Here is a 16838-nt window from a genome sequence, read left to right on the forward strand (position 1 = left end):
AAACTGGTGTGACCATGAAATCAAAAAGACTCGTTCTGTGATTTGAAACCTATTTGCATAGCTTTTCAGTGAATGCACCTGCATTTTATTTTTGTTTTACTCTAAAAACTCACCTCCTATATTTCAATATACACCATTCTGTGAAAAAAGTAAGTACAGTAAATAAAAAAAATGTTTTGTGAGAAGATTTTGTAGAAGTGTGTTTTTTTTTTTTTTTTACATTGAATCCCTAAAAGCAGTTAAATGCTTTGCTCTGTTTGATTTCTGGACCTTGTTTCTCCTTTGTGGCGTATTTGCAGAATCCGCATGGGAGATCCTTCTAGCATGAGACCAGAATTACACAGACCACAGGGGCATGTTTTCCTGACTAGATGTGCATTAAGGTACAAAATAAGGACTTGTTAAGTACAAAACTTTAGCTTTTGAAAAGGTCACTGTAAAAGGGTTTGTACTTTTTTTTTCAATACAAAAAAAAATGTGTGTATATATATATATATATATATATATATATATATATATATATATATATATATATATATATATATATATACAAATTCTTAAATCAAGAATAATTTTTCTAGTAAAGCAAAACATTTAGTCTTGTTTGAAAAAGTAATATAGGTCAAAATTAATAATCTAATCAGATATATTAAAAAAAAAAAAAACGAATTAAGCAAAATATTCATATTCTAAAAGGAAAATCATTCCCAGAGATGGGTTGCGGCTGGAAGGGCATCCGCTGCGCAAAAACTTGCTGGATAAGTTGGCGGTTCATTCCGCTGTGGCGACCACGGATAAATAAAGGGACTAAGCTGACAAGAAAATGAATGAATAAAAGGAAAATCAAGGTTATTTTGATTACCTCAATTGGCAGATTATTTTGCTTGTTTTAAGGAAAAAGTCACTTAATTTTGGCATATTATATCTTAAAACAAGACTTTTTTTGCTTGTCTAGAAAATGCTTCTTGATTTAAGAAATTTTAGATATTTGGACTAGAAACAAGACAAACAAATCTAAGAAACTATTTGTTGCAGTGTTCTGATAGTAAATGCTTACTAAGGAATAGTTGGTTTTTGGTTTGTTCAGAGCAAAACCCCCAGTCTCTTAACTTCATTTCAGCATCACACTATAGATTAAATCTAACGCTTGTCTTGATAAAACAACGCAGTTTTGCGATGGAGATTTGTTCAGCCAGACGGCGCCATGATGGGTGTGCTGGAGTGTGATAATTCAGGAGCTGCAGGGGAGGACTGTGATTTATGGGATATCCTTTATGTGTTTCAAAATGTGTTCATCCCAAACCCCACCCCCAATTGGTCCGAGTCATTTCCCTAATTGATAGTTGCCTGGAAACTCCATGAGTGGGGCTAAGAAAAGACTAATAATGTCCGCAAGATAGTTTGTGCAGTGTATGTGTGCGTGTAAGATGTGCGATCAAGGCAAGAAAAACTAACTCTCATTTCTATTGACCTGTTTAACACTATTGATTTTGAATTTATATGAGTGTACATAGTGCATGTGATCACTCATAATGATGTGTGAATTAACAACAGGGTTTTAAAACAATGGTGTATCTCTTGTGCAGATCCCTAAGGTGTGATGTCATTGTGCCTAGTTTGCTTCGAATGACGCCAATGTTCACTGTTCAAGCAGATTATTATAGGCTTTATAAGAGAGCTGTCTCGGTCGCCGTCATAAAAGCTATTGATTACTCTCCACTTACACTCAGAGGCTTGTTCTCTGCCTTCGGGTTATTGGCATCAATTTCTACAAGTCAATACCACCGGTGCTGGTCATTTGAGGTCTCCCTGAGGCCCTGTGGAGGCTAGCTCAAGTTTCTGAGTTCAGAAACTTTTTGGTGCTCTTTGGTGTCCTTTTTAAGAAATAAACGTAAAATTGAAAGCTAACAAGTTAAAATTGGCTCTGTTCTATTGATTTGATTGATCTCTCAACCAGTTCAAGAAGGTTGCTTGTAGTTTTGGAACACAGAGATTCTAAGTACACTCAGAATATTATTTTAGCTGCTTGTTCAAAAATGAAATGAAACAACACAATTCCTAAGTTTTCCTTCGGGAGAAATGTATTGTTTTATGTTCAATCCACTTAAATTTGTTAAGTTAACCTAAATATTTTATGTTGAACCCAGCATTTTTTACAGTGCATGTTGGCACGGCATGGTATACGCTTATTTCATGCGGCCGCCATTTAAAAGAACCAAAGCGAGGCTGCGGTGGGAAGAAGCGCGGAAGTATAGGACCAGCACTGTAACCATTGCAGTAACATGCTGTGGACTATAAACCTCCAGCTGTTGCCGAGATTTCAAAATGTAGAAATGGTGTACACACACTTTAATATCATTCAGTAAGTTTCATTTAAACAATTAAAAGCAATTTAGCATTAAACAACATCACAATTTCTTAAGAGTATGCTCAATCGTCCTTCTAGGCTTCAGTTCATAGCACTAGTTTAAACACTGTGAGAATGCTTTCCTGCTTTAGCCTATGTAACCTGGTGAGTGATAAAACACTGCAGTCCTCTGTAGCACACTCTTGTGTTGTCTGTAATAGTGTTATCCCGGTACTGAAGTATTAAAAACGTCCATTTCCCGCTAACATTCAAGCACCGCTGAGCGTGTTCAAACAGCGCTGATTTACCATAGTATTTACCAGTGCTCAATAGTTTACCGCTCTTCACCAAGTGTAAACACTGGTACACGGAGACTGGAGCGCAAACCAGCAGTGAAGATCAGTCGAGTCATCAAGCAGATCGCTCATCTGTTTGTACTCAGTAAACAGCGGAGGTTGAACAGATGAACTTCTCGGCCAATCACAAGCATTTCTGTTGAGCACGTGAACACATTGGCAAATCAGCGCTGTTTTAAGAAAGCCATCAACAGTGCCTTAAATGTTAGCGGGAAATGGACGTTTTTTTCTTTTAATTCAGTATCGTAACGAGTCTAATATAGTGAATCAATCAGTTCATTAATTTGAGTTTGATAAATGGCATCTAAAACGTGTGTTTGGAAAAGTAAACGTTAGCCAACTAGTGCCATTCCCCTTAACTTAGCTGAAAATAAGCTCTGATATGCCTTTTACATTTTCACCATTAATTCAGAATGGACCTTCGAGTCACTTGGAAGGTGGTGAAATTATAAATTTGCATCGATTTCCCTTCGCTGATACGATGTACAGCTAGGTACACAACGTTCCTTCCAATAATACTTCCGGGTTTCTTCCCACCGCAGGCCTGATTTCGCTTTTAAAAATCAGTCTATTCTTGTTGTTTTTCACAATAATGTTTTTTTTTAATTCCTTTACATTTTTTGAAAACTGTAGCATTATATTATGACTTCATACACTTGTATTACCTGTTAGTGTTCAGTCTACACTACCTGACCAAAGTATTGTCGGCTATCCAAGTTTTAGGAACAACAAATAATAACTTGTCTTCTAGTTGATTATTTGGTATAAAAAGTGTCTTACATGAAAGGCAAAGGCCTTTAGATTATGCTTATTTTACCAGAATATATTATGATCGTGCCTTTTAATTTATTAATTAATTAATTTATTAATTGGGACAGTGTGGAGTTTGTCTGTTCTCCTCATGTTCGTCTGAGTTTCCTCCGGGTGCTCCGGTTTCCCCTACAGTCCAAATACATGCAGTGTAGGTTGAATAATCTAAATTGGTCGTAATGTATGTGTGTGAATGCAAGAGTGTAAGGGTGTTTCCCATTGTTGTGTTGCTGCTGAAAGGTCATCCGCTGCGTAAAACATATGCTGGTTAAGTTGGCGGTTCAATCCGTTGTGGCGACCCCTGATCAAAGGGACTAAGCCGAAAAAAAAAATGAATGAATGAATTAATGAATTAATTGATTAGGAGAGTAAGGTCTGACAAAAGTCTTTTCACTTAACATAATTAATGTGGAGTACAGAATATAAAGTCATGGTGCTGTGGAAAAATAATTAATATTGTGCATGACTCCCATGAACTTGGAGGACTGCATCCATACATCTCTGCAATTACTCAAACAACGTAATAATAACGTCATCTGGAATGGCAAAGAAAGTGTTTTTACAGGACTCCCAGAGTTCATCAAGATTCTTTGGATTCATCTTCAATGCCTCCTCTGTCTTACCCCAGACATGCTCAATGATGTTTATGTCTGGTGGCTGGGCTGGCCAGCACCTTGAAGCAGTAACAATGACAGTAAATAACATTTGACTAGATGTTTTTCCAAGACATTTCTATACAGCTTAAAGTGATATTTAAAGGCTTATAAGGTTAATTAGGTTAACTAGGCAAGTTAGGGTTATTAGGCAAGTTATTGTATAACAATGGTTTGTTCTGTAGACTATCGAAAAAAAAATTAAAAGGGGGCTAATAATTTGGACTTGTATATATATTTAAAAAAGAAATTTGGTTATATTGACTAAAACGAGCTGTATATTCTGAGGTGTCACAGTGTTTACAATTTTATATTGTTGACTGTAATAGAAGGGTATATTAACAGTGAAATTACAGTCATCATCATTAAAATGCACGTCCGTTAGCATTATATCTCAGTCTGTTTATGATAAACAAGACAAGCCCAGTGAGAGGTCCTGGTTTGTAGCAGCCAAGAACGTCCAGCCCGTGCCAGAGCCACCCCTCCCTGCTCCCGTTACAAGCTGTTTGCAGGATGCAGGATCTGGAGGAATTCCCTCAGCACTTACACCAGCCCCATAGCTGAAACACTACACCACACTAAAGAGGCTAGACACAGACAAGCGCGACTTGGGAAACACTTACGGAAGCGTTTTACAAAGCAAAATGATGGAGCATTGTTTTTGGGTTACTACCATTGGGTTTTGGAATCCTACTACTGATATAACAGAATCCTTATGTAATCATTTTTGATTCTCGGCTGAAGTTTTAGTAGATTATGAGTCACACAGGCCTCTGGCTATATGGCCGTCTTAAACTACAAATGCTCCATCGTTATTAAAATTTATTAGATTAGAGATCTGTAACTATGCCTCTCATGAAATGTATTTAATTGCCTCCTGGTATGAACAAAACCGTCTAGAGCAGAAAATTGTCCTTTTGGAAATGTTCCATCATTTAAATTTCAACTCTTCCAGCGACTGGATCTGCTTAAATATGGAGGGGATCATTGTGAATCATTTAAAGCAGGCTCCCAGGCAACAGACTGGGTGAGGCTGAACATTCCGCCGTCCTACCATTTTTGATCACTCATTTTGGCATTGATAACTTGATTATGAGCTTTAAATACTTGGATTTTAGTGTAGCTTACATATTAAAGCTAATAAAACCTTTAGGTTTTTCTTTTGCGTTTATAAGCGGACTGGCATACAGACAATGAATTTGTCAAAATGCTATGTTTACACAGATCCACAAATAAAAAATGACTGTATTGCGTATTCCAGGCCTGTAGAGGGCGATGTCACTTTCTACTGAACTGAAATAATATGATATCAATGCTTTTACAGCTTTCATATTTCATAATGTAAATGCCATAAAAGCTTTGTGATTTTAGGTCTCTCAAAATGGCTGCTCATGCTATGCTAAAAGCTAATGCACACCTTGACAATTTTTGCTTTCGTTTAATGTCAGCGTTTTTTGAGTCAATACATTTTTACTGGAGATGAGCAGTGATAATCCAAAATCACTCCCTTTAGTTAGATGGTGCTGAATGCGGTACGAAAGGTGGCACTGTGCAACTTCACCCTGCAGAAAAATCCAGCTTAAACCAGCCTAGGCTGGTTGGCTGGTTTTAGCTGGTTGACCAGGCTGGTTTTAGAGGGGTTTTGGCCATTTCCAGGCTGGTTTCCAGCCATTTCCAGCCTGGTCTTAGCTGGTCAGGCTGGAAACTGACCAGCTAAATCCGGCTAAAACCAGCTTGACCTGATCTGAACAGATCCACAATTTTTGACACTCATAAATTATCATGAAAATCCTTGTGCTGCATGTATTAGATCCTTTGCTGCAGGTACAGCTGACGTGCAGCGCAGGGTTTGCGTCATTAATATACTATGACAGTTTGTGTTCATTGAACAGTAAGAATGATTAGTAAATCAATATGAAACAGTCCATTAAAAGTCATGCTGCATCTTCAGTTTCGGGCTCATGTGCGCTTTGCATACATACTACAAGCGTATCGCACCAAAGCTCAACTGAACCGCGCTCTGGCACACCTCTTCCAACCGGTCCAGAGCCACTTCACGCCTTAACCCAATTTAAAACACTCACACTTGTCAAACAAACTGGGAAATGCGCCTGGGCATGGTTCAGATAGCATAGTGTGAGAGCACGCTTAAAGTCAGAAAGCTTTACTATTCACCTTATTCTCCGCAGACGAGCGGGCGCAGCCATTTGAATCTTTTTGGCACGAGACTTTAGGTCTCATTCACTTCCATTCATTTTTAGACATTAAAAACTTCTCGCTTCGCTGTTTGATATGTCTGATATTTCCTTGTTATATTATTCTACTTGGTCTGTATAGTCATGCAAACATTTGTTTGTAGAGCAAGTAGTTTGACCGTTTTTTGCCGTTTATTATTCCTAGACATTTCTCCCAAAGGCGACTGAAACGGAAGTTCTAAGACAATCGCAAAAACAGGCGCACTTCCACATTTTAGAATAAGGTCAATAGCAAGTGCATCTTTGACTACTCTAGATGTGGTCAGAAGTAAATCATTTTAAGCCCTTGGTTATTCTTTAATGTTGCCTAATTGTGATCAGATTGAAGAAAACATTTTATTACCAAGTGGAAATGACTTGATATCACTTAAGAATAATGTCGAAGGTGGCAGGCTTTCAAACTCTTCCTGCCAAGCCTAGTTTGTTCTTATTGTGAGAAAACAGAATAAGTAAATGCCAAGCTCTCCATCCAGTCTCTAAGCCACGCCTGAGGACAAAACTCACTCGGGGTCCAGGCTGGGGTCACCAGTGTGTGTAATAGATCCAGAATCAGTCAATACTCTGTGGTCACTGAGGGGGTTGCTCCTACTAAAAACCATCTTACGGAGATCACCTACTGGCGCTGCTCCCTACAGCGTCTACAAAAGCTGATTTACTTTATTCAAATCTCTTCACTTCTTCTGAGTCCAAGAGAACATGTCGTAGTGCTTAAGAAGTCCCTGTGTCTGCATTGTCTGATGTCAGTCTTCAGACACTTGAGTAAGGTCATGTTTAGATACTTGAGCGCATGTTAGTATGTTTACTTCCTAAAAGAAAATGGGATGTTTTTCTTAAGAGCATTGATTGTTTTTGAAACCATTCCAAGATTTCCCCTTCCAAAACAATCCAGTTCTGATGTTAATGTGAGTAATCTCGTACTGAGCATGTTGCTTGTGTCTGTGGCAAACATTGATGGCGTTTAAGGGCCAAACGATCGGGCTTTCACTCAGTACTAGGTGGAGGAATAGAAAAGGCCATCCCATTCTCTCCCGCTTAGAGTGATTGAGGCATTATTGATTTCATTTTCATCAGCTCTGAAGGAGGCAGCCACACTTAAGGGAGATGGGTAATTTTTTGTGACACGTAATAAAAGCCTTGCGAGTCTCCAGCTGTCGATCTCCGGGGGGCCCCAAGACTGAAATCACAGTGGACCAACACCGTGTATAGGCAGATCAAACCATGAGTGCTATCAAACCATATGAGTGCTATCCCACTGCTGCAACTGTTACTTTGGTGTGCATTAACTCGACATCAACACTCAATAAATACCAGTTAAATGCTAAAATCATCTACAGTATGTCGTTCTCTGATTACATTTACCTCACGGCTATCGTTTATTTTTCAGTCCCAAATAATGAGGGGGCTGTGAGCACTTCAGTGCTTCCATTAGCTGCAGAAAAGCAATTCTGCATTGATTTGAGGTTGACTAAACTGTTTGAGGCTGTAAGATGCAAGAAGATATCACACATAATGCATATGCTGAATTACATGTTGGGTGTCTCTATCATTAGGGGTTTGCAGAGCTTCTCAAATGGCAAAATGGCTTCTGATACTTTCAGTTGGGACTTCAGTCACAGTCACTTTTCTAGTGAAACCTATTTTTTTTTAGAGTTTGTACGGTCAGTGCTTTGTATTACGCAATAGCAATTTGGTATTGTTTGATAATTGTGCCTTCTGCATTGATTAACCCAAGTGGTTATAGTCTTAAAGGGATAGTTCGCCTAAAAACGGTACATTCTGTCATCATTTATTCAGGCATTGCTTGTGTCAAATCTTTATGAGTCTATCTAAGATATATACTTTGAAGAAAGATGTAAACATAACTAATGACTTCGATAATATTAGTTTTTTCCTACTGTGGAATTAAATGGTTTCCAGCTTTCTGGGTGGGTACGGGTCACTGTGGCAACCCCTGATGCAGGGAATAAGCGAGTGATGAAGCGGTGAAGGAAAGAGAGTGTGTGGTTGGGTTGTAACTGGTCCAAGCTCTATTATGTGTTAACCATCAAGTGTGGACCTCGCTGACCTTGTAGGCTATTTTCATCATGGACTCTGCTTGAAAATTCAGGTCATGCCGTATGAGCTGAACATGTTAGGTTTTAAAATGTTGTGTGATTTTTGTATCAGTTTCTATGAGCTCAAACATATCTCCATCTTTTGGTAGCACAGCAGATCAAACTAAGAGGATAGTTCACCTAACAAATGAAAATTTGCTTACAATTTACTCACCCACGAGTGATTATAAACCTTTATGAGTTTATTTCTTCTGTTAAACACAAAATAAAATATTTGGAAATTTAGCTGAAAACCTAACCTTTCCATAGTATGAAAAACAGATACTATGGAAGTCAATGGTTATAGGTTTCCAGCTTTCTTCATAAGGTATCATTGTGTGTTTAACAAAAGAAAGAAACTTATAAAGGTGTGAAACAAATAAGGGGTGAGTAGATTATGACAGCATTTTCATTTTTAAGTGAACTATACCTTTAATACATGACCAAATAACAAACAGCTATAACACATAATCTACCTACTAGATACAGTGCAACCGAAAAGTATTCATAGTGCCTCACTTTTTTCACATCTTTCTAAAAAAAATGTTTTTATATTGTTGAAAATTTACTAAAAATAAAAAACCTGAAAAGTCACATGTACATAAGTATTTAAAGCCTTTGCTCAATACTTTGTTGATGCACTTTTTCACAGCAATTACAGCATCAGGTCTTTTTGATTATGATGCTACAAGCTTGGCTTACCTGTCTTTGGGAATTTTTGCCCATTTCCCTTTGCAGTACCTCTCAAGCTCTATCAGGTTGGATGGGAAGCGACAGTGTACAGCCATTTTCAGATCTCCCCTGATATGTTCAATAGGATTTAGGTCTGGGCTCTGGCTGGGCCACTCAAGAACGTTCACAGAGTTGTTGTGAAGCCACCCCATTGATATTTTGGCTGTGTGCTTTGTGTCATTGTCCTGCTGGTAAATGAGCCGTCGCACCAGTCTGAGGTCAAGAGCCAGGTTTTCATTCAGGATGTCTCTGTACATTGCTGCATTTAACTTTCCCTCTATCAAGACTAGTCTTCCAGTTACTGCTGCTGAAAAACATCCCCAAAGCATGATGCTGACACCACCATGCTTCACTAAAGAGATGGTATTAGCCTGGTGATGAGCGGTGCCTGGTTTTCTCCATAAGTAACGCCTCACATTCACTCCAAAGAGTTCAATTTTAGTCTCATCAGACCAGAGAATTTCGTTTCTTATGGTCTGAGAGTCCTTTAGATGCCTTTTGGCAAATTCCAGGCGGTGAGCAGTTTCCGTCTGGCCACTCTACTACCATGCAGGCCTAATTGGTGGATTGCTGCACAAGTAGTTGTCCTTCGATAAGGTTCTCTTCTCTTCACAGAAGAACACTGGAGCTCAGACAGAGTGATCGTCAGGTTATTGATCACCTCCCTGTCTATCCCCTGATCATTTAGCTTAGATGGTCGGCTAGCTCTAGGAAGAGTCCTGGTGGTTTTAAACATCTTCCACTTATGGATGATGAAGGCCGCTGTGCTCATTGGAACTTTCAGAGCAGCAGATTTTTTTCTGTAACCTTCCCCAGCCTTGTGCCTCGAGACAATCCTGTCTCGGAGGTCTACAGACAATTCCTTTGTCTTCATCCTTGGTTTGTGCTTTGACATGCACTGTCAACCCTGGGACCTTATATAGACAGGGGTATCTTTTCAAATCATGTCCAATCTACTGATTTTACCACAGGTGAACTCTAATTAAGCTGCTGAAAAATCTTAAGATTTATCAGTGTAAACAGAATGTACCTGAGCTCAATTTAGAGCTTCACAGCATAAGTGAATACTGATGTACATGTGGTTTTTCAGGTTTTTTATTGTTAGTTCTTTTTTTTTTACATTGTCATTATGGGGTTTTGTGTGTAGAATTTTGAGGAAATAAATTAATTGAATCCATTTTGGAATAAGGCTGTGACAAAAACATGGAAAAGGTGAAGACTATAAATACTTTCCGGATGCACTGTATATTAGTATTGTTTGACAATAGTTTGACAATACGTTAATCACATTTTTTTTCTCTTTTCTAAACTATGGTTTTAGAAAATGCAAGTATTAAGAAATACACATCAGAGCACATAAGAGCAATATGTCTTATAGCTGAAAAAATGCACATTTCACATAGTGTTGACTAAACGTTTGTTTTTTTTTTTTAATTCATTAAAAGTATGAAATATCAAGTTTGGTCATGGAATTCTAGAAGGAGTACTTTGATGCAATGGCTATTAATGCAATCTGTTAGGTCCAGTGTTTACTGTAAGCTGAGGAACTACAGAGAAAAGTTCCTTTGAAAGGTAATCATGCTTATTCATGCAGCTGCAGCATATCTCCCATGCTCACAGCAGTGTGTCTATGTATTTATTAATAGTAGCCCAGTAGCAGCGTGTGTAGCATATCCACTCCACTAAGACCAAATACATTAGCATGCTAAATCTATTCTATAAGTTGTTCAGTTGTAATATTCTGTATTTGGACATTTTTGTATGACAATACTAACATTTATAAAGCTAATCAGTGTCCCAGGCAACCAGATTCCAGCATAGTCTCCCATGTCACTCTGCTCCACCTTTATTTATTTGGCAAGTTGTCATTTAATAAGCTGAATTAAAATCAGTGTATTTAGTAATTACGACCGGCTGCCTGTTCATTATTCTATACACATCAGTAAACCGCTCTCCCAATCTTTCTTTAGGGTTTTCCTCTTTGTCTTTCATTCTTTCTGCTGCAACATACTGTGAGCGGCAGAACCTCTGCAGCCCCCCTCTTAAAAAATTCAGTCAACCGCTCCATTTCCCTCCTCAGTCCCGAAAGCTGTTCAATATTGCATTTTACAGTCTCCGAGGCTGAATTTTGGCGAAAACAACAGGGTGTTTTGAGGTCACAGAGTTTGATGGGGATGGCAGAGGAAGTATTTCATATTGACCCGTCCTGATTACCCCACAGCACGAGAGACGGAGACATGAGGGGGGAAAAAAAAGCGGGGATGTATGCAGAGCTGTGTGAGCAGCATCTCCAATCAGGCGGCTTAGGAAAAGGATGGAATGGGAAGGGTGGGGGAAGGAAAAACGGAGAGACAGGGAAAGGGTGTGTGTATTTGGGGGGGTGGAGGGGGGGGATTTCTCTGTGGGAGAGAGAAAGTGGTGGAGAGAGTGCACAGAAGAGAGGGGAGGGGTGTACGTGTGCCTGCACTACAGTGTGTGTGTGTAGTGCTGCAGTAACGAGTGGAGAGGGGGGATGACTGCAGTTTCTCGGGCTGATGGAAGAGCGCGAGCAGGAGACGTTCGCACACCACTGAAACATTAACCCCTAAGTGCCTCGCTGGTGTATGGCCCAGACACTCACTGAGGATTAGCACCGAGGAGATCACTGCAGTCAGGTGTGTGGCTTTTCAACATATTTATTTTTTTTCCTCAAAGGGTGCTGCAGAATTTGGAGGGATTTGGATATGTGGTGGTGGATTGATGCTGGAAAGGCTGTCCGGAGCACTAGATTGTTATGACTTAATCGTGCAGCGAGAGGGAAACCCGTTTGAGAGTAGCCTCGCTGAATACTAGAGTGCTGCAGTGTGATTCATACACTAGTAACACTTCTTTTAGCAGGTTTTTTGCCTTCAGTTGGAAGAATGGTGGTCTCTTAAGTGATCTTGGGGATGTTATAAGGTGCTTGATTGGGACTACTGCAGTGGTCCCAAGCTGGAAGCGTTAATCCCAGTTGGTGCATCTCTTTTATCGGTTAGTTTAGTTGAACTTGCATTGCTCACTGATCTTGGGTCAGCTTTTTTTCACACCTCACCGAGGCTGGAGTCACAGACCCATCACAGGAAGCTGGTCCCAGAACGGTATGCAAAGGCAAAGTGAGCTGTCAGCGGTTGGGTGGGTATTACTCTGTCCGTGCAAGGGTGCAGGTCGCTTCCTGGAGAGTTTCCAGAGGTCGGTCCCATTGACAGCTGCTATCTTTCCCCGGAGGGGCAATGGGAACGACACCCTCCTCCCCATCACCAAACAGAAGCAAGACAATATGCTGTGCCTCTCTGGTACAGCTGCTGCAAAAGCAGATGACAGGGAGAAACCACTGACAATGAAGTGCTTAGAAGAGCTCTGCAGTACAGCACAGAGAGGGGGAAACTGGATAAATACTGGCGGCTTTGATTTCAATGCACTTTGCCATGCAAAACACTTCAGAAAAAAACTTGGTAATCAATATTATTTCAAAACCCTAAAGTACTTTTCAGATTGGTTCCCCCCATAGTCAAAAATCCAGCAATAGTTTTTCTGATAAATGATCTGGTTTGATGTTTGCAGTCATAATGGTTTCTGTATCCAATATGCATTGTCTCTGCTATAGAAGATTGTTGTAATGGTTATGCTAGATGTATCAACTGGACACTTTGAAATCAAAAGGGAACTTTGTTATGCTTGGGCAGCCCTAGCTCACTCACTTCCCTGGCAAGCATTTTTCTCAGTCTCTTGGGATTCTCCTGCAGAGGACTAGGGATCATAGGAAGGGACAATCTCAAGGACATATGCTGTGTCATCAAGGCTTTAGACTTAAGCTATAGAGTACAGTACAGTGTGGCATTGAACTCGTACAGTAAATATGGAGAAAATGTGATGCATTCAAGCAATTTATGCTTTTGTAGCTTGACTGGTTTTTAATAAATTGATGGTGTTGGGTTATTAAATTGGTCCTTTCAGAATGCCTGTGTTAATTGAGGACTGGCCAACATTTGACAAAAACCAGCATGGTTAGTTTCCTGGTGTTGTTCTGTCATGTTTCTCTTAAGGTATAGAAATTCAAAACAATGCAGTCGAAATTGATAATTTGGGTTCAAGTTGAGCTATAATTTAATTTTAGGTACTAAAAATAAAAATATTTGCACACTGACATTCCAGATTTATCTACAGTAGGTTTGTATTCTTATTCCTTTCTCTAGTGTATAATTTTTTTTCATGCAAGTGTGATATGTATATATATATATGTGTGTAATGTGAAAACAGTGTCTGCCCAGTAAGCAGCCAGACAATAATAAGTCTGAGAGAAACCATAACCATTGTCATTTATCATCATGGACAGTTGTTCCCATCTGGTCTCGCATCACAGTTTTGTGTTATGAATTACACTCGATAAGACACAAGCGATGGTCACTACTACAATAGATCATAGCTTTTATTGGCAGGAGAACATTATTTAAAACCTGCCCTGTGGGAGTGTGTTTGAGAGGTCAGTTCAGGCAGAAAAGGGACAAAATAATTATGGAAACTCCAATCTCTTCTTCTTTATGAGAAATGCCTTCTCATTTTCAGGATATAGCTCATTACTTTGGAAACCTTCACTGTTTTGTCTTTAATGACAGTATTTTTGTCAGAAACACAGTCAAGAAAATAGTGTTGTGATGAACAAATGTTGTTTTGTATTCTGGCATCGCAATCAGGTTTACTAAAGATATTGTCAGCACAAACATCTCAATTACAGATCCTTGTGTCTTTTCAGGCTTGCACAGTGCAAGTAATCTAAAGCAGTTTGATCACTTTAAAACATAACAATTATATTTTTATATTGTGGCTTTATTGGTGTGTGTAGAGCTGCTTTGAAATATATTATACACAGTAGTCAAAATTTGAAATGGATCATGTACTCTAACCAAAGATGTCCTAAAACTATTGAACAACAATCATTCTTGTCCTAGTCGTATTTTGAACAATATGTTTGATTCCCTTTGAATGTTGACTACTGTATATTAGTACATCCTACTCCCATAACAGAGACACCAGTGGGTTGTGTCTCTTAGAGTGGGACTAGAGGAAATAGAGGGGTTACACTGTTGCCAAGACCTAGATCAGAGAAAGGTTTAAGGGAGTGGGTGTAACTTGGGCCAGTTACTCTGCAAGTTAATCTCGCTCCCCTTGCCTAAAGAGGCACACTAGCAAATTGAGCTAGAGATTGTCTGTCTTTAGCATTCGTATAGAGTTCTGACCTGAATGAACGTGAGGTCTAGGGGGTTGAATGAACGCAGGGCAGTCAGTATGAGCTGTGCAAGTAAATCTCATTCCCATGGCCTCAAGGGGCACACTGATGCTAGAGGCACATGCTATTGCAACCACCTCCAATGGCAAACAAATCAGTTTGAAGCCAAGCTGACTACAGAACTGCAGTCTTTAGCGTAGGGGTGTCCAAACTCGGTTCTGGAGGGCCGGTGTCCTGGAGAGATTAGCTCCAGCCCTAATCAAACACACCCAGACAAGTTAATTAAGCTCTTACTAAATACACTAGAAACTTCCTTGTATTTGTCTTGAAGCAAGTTGGAGCTAACCCAGGAAGACACCGATCCTCAAGGATGGAGTTTGAACACCTCTGTTTTAGCATCTCTGTTATTGTGTTTGCCTCCCATACCAGAAATAAACATCTTGAAACTTACTCTGAACAGGGGTTTACAAGTTCTGACCTGGATGGAAGTGAGGTTCAGGAGGGTGAATGAATGCTGTGCAAGTAAATCTCATTCTCATGACCTCAAGGGGCACACTGATGCTAGAGGCGCATGCTATTGCAACTACCTCCAATGGCAAACTAAACAGTTTGAATCCAAACTGACCACAGAGCTGGCCACAAGAACCAAGGGGTTACATGCCTGCAGTCTTTAGCGCAGGGGTGTCCAAACTCGGTTCTGGAGGGCCAGTATCCTGGAGGGATTAGCTCCAACCCTAATCAAACAAACCTGGACCAGTTAATTGGCTCTTACTAGATACACTAGAAACATTCTTGTATGTGTGTTGGAGCTAACGCAGGAGGACACCGACCCTCCAGAACCGAGTTTGAACAACTCTGTTTTAGCATCTCTGTTAGTGTGTCTGCCTACCATACCAGAAATAAATATCTTGAACCTTACTCTGAACAGGGCTTTACGAGTTCTGACTTGGATGGAAGTGAGGTTCAGGGAGTTGAATGAACGCAGGGCCGTCAGTATGAGCTGTGCAAGTAAATCTCATTCCCATGGCCTCAAGGGGCACACTGATGCTGGAGGCACATGCTATTGCAACCACCTCCAATGGCAAACAAATCAGTTTGAAGCCAAGCTGACTACAGAGTTGGCTACAAGAACCAAGGGGTTACATGACTGCAGTCTTTAGCGCAGGGGTGTCCAAACTCGGTTCTGGAGGGCCAGTGTCCTGGAGAGATTAACTCCAACCCTAATCAAACACACCCGGACAAGTTAATTAAGCTCTTACTAGATACACTAGAAACTTCCTTGTATTTGTCTTGAAGCAAGTTGGAGCTAACCCAGGAGGACACCAACCCTCCAGGATGGAGTTTGAACACCTCTGTTTTAGCATCTCTGTTATTGTGTTTGCCTCCCATACCAGAAATAAACATCTTGAAACTTACTCTGAACAGGGGTTTACAAGTTCTGACCTGGATGGAAGTGAGGTTCAGGAGGTTGAATGAATTCTGTGCAAGTAAATCTCATTCTCATGACCTCAAGAGGCACACTGATGCTAGAGGCGCATGCTATTGCAACCACCTCCAATGGCAAACTAAACAGTTTGAATCCAAACTGACCACAGAGCTAGCTACAAGAACCAAGGGGTTACATGACTGCAGTCTTTAGCGCAGGGGTGTCCAAACTCGGTTCTGGAGGGCCAGTATCCTAGAGAGATTATGTAGCTCCAACCCTAATCAAACACACCTGGACAAGTTAATTAAGCTCTTACTAGATACACTAGAAACTTCCTTGTATTTGTCTTGAAGCAAGTTGGAGCTAACCCAGGAGGACACTGACCCACCAGGACCGAGTTTCAACACCTCTGTTGTAGCATCTCTGTTAGTGTGTCTGCATCCCATACCAGAAATAAATATCTTGAACCTTACTCTGAACAGGGGTTTCTGAGTTCTGACCTGGATGGAAGTGAGGTTCAGGGGGTTGAATGAACGCAGAGCAGTCAGTATGATCTGTGCAAGTAAATCTCATTCCCATGGCCTCAAGGGGCACACTGAGGCTAGAGGCGCATGCTATTGCAACCACCTCCAATGGCAAACAAAACAGTTTGAATCCAAGCTGACTACAGAACCAGGGGGTTACATGGGTGCCATGACTTGAATGGGAGTGAGGGTTGAAGGGGTGACTGCAATGGAGGCCAGCTAATACTGTAGGAGCTGTGCAAACAAATCTCTCTACCCTATCCTCAAGAGGCACAACATTAACAGATGATTAAGACCATGTTAGTGCCTCTGCCTCCCATTCCAAAAACAAGAACTTGAATTCTGCTGGAGGGCTATTACAATCACAGGGGTTACATTGGTGCCATGACATGGATGGGAG

At 40.3% G+C, this 16838-nt stretch overlaps 1 protein-coding gene across 9 annotated transcripts in view; it reads left to right on the forward strand.

Moving 5' to 3' along the window:
- The window catches only part of syt2a (synaptotagmin IIa), a 143909-nt gene that overhangs the window by 39652 nt on the left and 87419 nt on the right, over positions 1-16838 (forward strand). For 5 of the 9 annotated variants that reach the window (XR_015523147.1, XR_015523148.1, XM_087306534.1 and 2 more), the window contains exon 1: positions 11738-11900. The exons of the other annotated variants lie outside the window; for them this stretch is intronic. The gene's annotated coding sequence lies outside the window, so the exon portion shown is untranslated. Of the gene's footprint in view, positions 1-11737; positions 11901-16838 lie in introns of those variants that run through there. 9 annotated transcript variants of the gene reach the window in all.

This window comes from Danio rerio, chromosome 23 (assembly GCF_052040795.2).
Source record: "Danio rerio strain M-AB ecotype USA chromosome 23, GRCz13ab, whole genome shotgun sequence".
Classification (NCBI taxonomy): domain Eukaryota; kingdom Metazoa; phylum Chordata; class Actinopteri; order Cypriniformes; family Danionidae; genus Danio; species Danio rerio.